Genomic DNA, 5,004 nt, shown 5'->3' with positions numbered 1-5,004 from the left:
TTCATAGCTCAAAGTGAGTATAAGAGGCAATCAGAAAGCCATTTGGGAGCATTAACTAATGAGCTCAGAGTTCAGAAACTATCTGAGCGGAGAAAACATTTCTGTTTTGTAAATTTCATCACGTCCTTTGTGGATATCGACAATAATTGTTGATTTTTTTTTAGTTTTAAAGGATTGACAGTGTGATAGTTACAGCAGATTAGAAATACCTGCAGGAAACGACAGCTATGCGTGCTATGCCTAATAAAGAGACCCCTCGACTTTCAGCAACCAGGCCTCTGAGCCTGTCATTCAGTCCTTCAGTGGCAACATGTGGATGCAGCCGATTCATGAAGCCACCCGCTGAGCAATCATTCGTAATCTTCCTTTTACTGTGTCTGAGTCACTGCGCTGCATCTAAAACTCGAGCTCACTCTGTTGCGTTTTCCAAACTTCCAGCATTGCGTCCCTTCTCGATTTTCTGTCCTGGCGTCAATGATTAATTACGGTTTTTGCAAAGAATGCTACCTATGTCCGTCTGATTACAAGGCCCCGAGTGCTGCATGAGTTTGATCACCAAAAGCTCATTACTGTTTCCATTGTTAGGATTCTGTAGTCTGATATATTCAGTATTTGTTGGATTGCACCGGTCTCATTATTATTGTTCTCTCCTCATTAATCACAGTGTAGTCACAGTCATTTACCTTGTTATGCTGTCACTTAGAGTGGTTATAGTGACAAGAAGTGAATTTCAAATGAGTTACACTCTGCAAAATGAAGTGGCCGAAGGTGCATGGCCCTGCTAATAACAACGACCGAAGTTACCGAAGTTGTGATGACTGCAACTACATTGCGCCCTCTAGTGGTATGGCAGTATCACTCCAGGGCGGCTCATTCAGAGCACTGATGGAGTGAGCCACAGTGAATGACTGGCAGTAGTGACAGCAGCATCCTAACATCAATACCCGCCTCTCTGTGAGCGAGTTTGCCAGTCCGGCTTGAGGCCTGGGCCCCCGCTCTCTCACGCATCCCTCGGTGACTTCAGGTTTGACGCACAAGTGGCTCCTGGTGTTCTATTCGGCCGCCTTTTGGCCGAAAGTGTCAGCGCCACTCTGACTCAGCGGTAATGGGGAGAGCTTTCGGTTCTAGTGTTGTTTTCACTCCCCCGGGGAGAAAAGGAGCTCACGTCTGAATACAAAGGCAAAGCTGCCACTCTGAGAGGAACGTGTTTTTTCACCTTGACAGGATGTGGAAGGTGGTGTTATAGGAAAAGAAAAACAAGCATATAGAAAACTGGGGGGGGGGGCAGTGTGTGTGGGTGGGTGTGGGTGTGGGGGGGGTGCCTAACCTAGACTGGCAAAGAGTGTCAACTGGCAGCACTGTATCAGAGAACAGGTACAGGCCTTGAGCTTGAATGGACTAGATATAGTGATTCAGCAGTAGGGACTTTGTTTAATAGCCTTTGTCACAAATGTGAACCATTAGGGATTGGGGGAGGTACTACCCAAACATCAAAATAAAAATGTATGGCTATATTGTGGTCCTTCCATTGGGATAAATTAAGCTAAATATTTCTAAAGAGTATTGTAGAGTAGGACTAGATATGATCTAAATACAGTGTATTATATTATGGAATATGCTCCATTTTTCAGCAATTACTTGTGATGATGAACAAAATCTTATGAAAATGTGATGAATTAATCCTCTTTGTTGCTGCCATCAATGTGTTAACCATCCCACGAAAGCTTACCCTGTCTTGATCTCCTAATCTGCATGGCCTCACCATAAGCACCATTTAGGACAGGCCAGCTGACACAGTCCAATGCTTCCCTGGAGTTCTCTCTCACAGAAGTCTATCCTTTGTGTATTTTCAGTTTGGTTTTTGAGTAACACCCTCTAGCAATTATCTAATTTGAACAAAAAATTAATGTTTTTTTTTTTTTTTTACCCTATAATCATCCATCTGGCAGATACATTAATGATACTGGAATTACTGAAATTAATAACCGGATAATTTTTTTGAAGTGATTGCTAAAAATGAGGTCTTAACCCGGAATGTAACTGAAGATGAAGTAACGCTGTGTTTGCCATTATTGCGTTATCCTCAGTGAAGGGCAGTGAGTTCGAACAGCAAGCTGAGAGAGGAGGAAATTGAACCGGTATGGACCCCTGCTACGCGGCAGTTGACACTCGAATATCACAGGACCGGTTCAATTTAAGGTCCCTGTGGGGGTGAGGTTGGGAGACCGCAGAATAGGTGCAACACACGCTTTATCAGAGGAAATTAGAGAGCTGCTGGGCTGGAAACATGACATTTTGGCCGTCTCAGCAGTGTTGAGCCTATACTGACAATAGCAATATGGCGAAGATACAGTGCAATGCAGGTGACCCCAATCAAATCACATTACATCACAAATCACGTACACATTACATCACATCACATGTCATGCCCACATGAAAAGACAGGGAACATAAATAGCATAGGTCAGGGTGATTGAAGGGCCTAAATGAGGATCATTGGAAAAAAAACTGAAATCATTTGTAACAGTTAAATGTTATGCCCACGGTTAAAAGGCAGAGGTGAACACCTCTGAAAGTAAAAGTCCTGCCAAGTTTTTGTTCCACCCATGCACTACACCAGCTGAATTTAATTAGCACAACTCTTCAGCCAGGTAGAGGAGCTAATTAGTGAAATCACCTTGTTTAGTGAATGGCTACAACAAATACATGGTAGGACTTTTACCCCTCTGTTAAAAGGGCATAACAGGTACAAGGATAGATGTGTCTGAGCATCATAGGGACCTAATGGCTCCATCAGGGGTCAATGTTACTGTAGTGATAATACCCATGTGTTACTGCTGTAGTAATACCCATATCAATGCTACTATGGCAATCGCCTTAATCAGGGTTCGAATTACGGGTTGAATTGGGGGGGGGGGGGTCTCACCCCCCTAATTAAGACTTGGACCCCCCCAACAGCAGTGGCGGCTGGTGAGCTGGAAACAGGGAAAGCGGAAACATTACCTTTAAATCTATCATTACTTTCAACCTGTTCCCCTTTATCCTCCTTGATTAACAATAAAACAAATAATTCACAGAATAATTGACACCAATCGCGTAAATAGAGTAAATTATTATGCTCACGAAACACCGCAGATTGTCTGAAATTTGTGTGCTATTGCGAAAGCTATAGCGTGAGGTTGTTTAATTAACAAGGATGGCAATTAGTGGCAAGTAATGCCAAAGCTTTCTCTTAAATGTTTCACATTATAGCTTTCTTGTGTTACAAAATTCAAATTAGTCAACGGAGCTAAATGTAGTGAAATCGATTTAAATTACTGAGAATAAACTTTTAGGTTAGGCTGAGTGCAATGAACAATAACGTTTAGAACACAGACCTCACAAAAGCTGTGATGTGTCATGAGCATTTAACGTAATTTAAATCGATAAACGCCATCCTTGTTAATTAATCTCACACTGTAGCTTTCGCAAGCACACAAACAGCAGACAATCTGCGGTGTTTCGTGAGCATAATTATTTATTCTAATTATGCCATTGGTGTCGATTATTCTGTGAATTATTTGTTTTATTGTTAATCAAGGAGGATAAAGGGGAACAGGATGGAAGTAATGATAGATTTAGTCGGCATTCCCTTGTTTCCAGCTCACCCGCCGCCACTTCTGTTGGGGGGGGTCCAAGTCTCAATTGGGGGGGTCAGACCCCCCCCCCAATTCCACCCCTAATTCGAACCCTGACCTTAATATGAACATTACCCTAAATGTGTTGAGCTTTTGGAGTGATTGCCTACATGCATTTGGTCTTTCAAGCAGATGGTACATGCCCCACCCCTTTCTGTTTTTCTTTTGAGGTTGCCTGAGTGCAGGTGGAGTCAAGGTGCTGCTGATCAGCGCTAACGAGCTGTGCTGCTGATCAGTGCTAATGAGCCAATTGGTCGCACCTGTGCCATCCTGGTTAAAAAAGAGCAACTTTTGCTTGCAGAGGAAAGACACCTAGGAGAAACAAACAGGGATGGTTGCTCCCCAGCAAGTGGTTGCTTTTTTGGTTTTTCCCTTCCTAATGTATTGTCTTTATTTTTTATGTTTTGGGCTTCCCTGCAAGATGTGAGAGATCCATCTGTTTAGCATAGACTAGATAGAAAGTGTAGGCTAGGCAGCGGTCCGGAAGACACGGTTTTGTGAACGGGAGAGAGGCAAGGATTCACATTTAGATATTTAGACCAGCCTAGTTTAGCTCTCATGTCTTGGCCCTTCAGCTCAGGGAAGCCTGTAAGAGGTGTGTGGGGTTTTTTTTTTTCTCCCCCCCCCCCCCACTGGCCAAATGACCCATTTGCTCTTTTTTGGGAGGGCTTATGTTGGGCCCATATCTGTGTAACAGATTGATTCTCCTGCCACATTTCAATAAATCAAACCTTTTTAGTAAAGGACATATTAGTTACATACTGGCCTGAGCAGCGGTTTTGTGACAATGAAGCATTAAGCTGGCTTTGTGAGGCACGAAATCAAAAGCCACTGCCTGAGATTTAAAGTTTCTGGGGCCTCGGTTTCTGCTGTTCAGTACTGTTTGTTTTCTGGTACTTTTCCTTTCTTTGGAGAGGAGCGGCAAACTGCCTTACAGACGAAATGCACCCTGTTCCTCGGACAGAAGTGTTTGAACTGTGCTCTACCAGTGAAACAGCATGCCGCCTCCACTGTTTGCTGGTGGGGCTTTTTTTTTTTTTTTTTTTTTTGTTTGCTTTTGTATGTATGAATGTGGCCTCCCCTCCCTGCAAAATCAAACCGCATGGTGTCTGCTCTGATGCTGAGACCCCTAAAGCTGACATTACCCTGAAAAGTAGCTCCAAGGGGCTGTGAGACTGCTGTTTTTTTGGGGGGGGGGCTGAGCTGCCTCTTTTTGTTTTGCTGTTTCCCAGACTCTTGAGCACTCGAATGTGTCCGATCTTAAACTGGCATCTGCAGGGCCCAGTCTTAGGGGTTTCTGGTTTTGGCTGGTAATACAGCACAGTAA

Source organism: Megalops cyprinoides, chromosome 16 (genome assembly GCF_013368585.1).
Source record: "Megalops cyprinoides isolate fMegCyp1 chromosome 16, fMegCyp1.pri, whole genome shotgun sequence".
NCBI lineage: Eukaryota > Metazoa > Chordata > Actinopteri > Elopiformes > Megalopidae > Megalops > Megalops cyprinoides.
The sequence above is the reverse complement of the archived record's forward strand: the minus strand, read 5'-3'. Positions refer to the sequence as shown.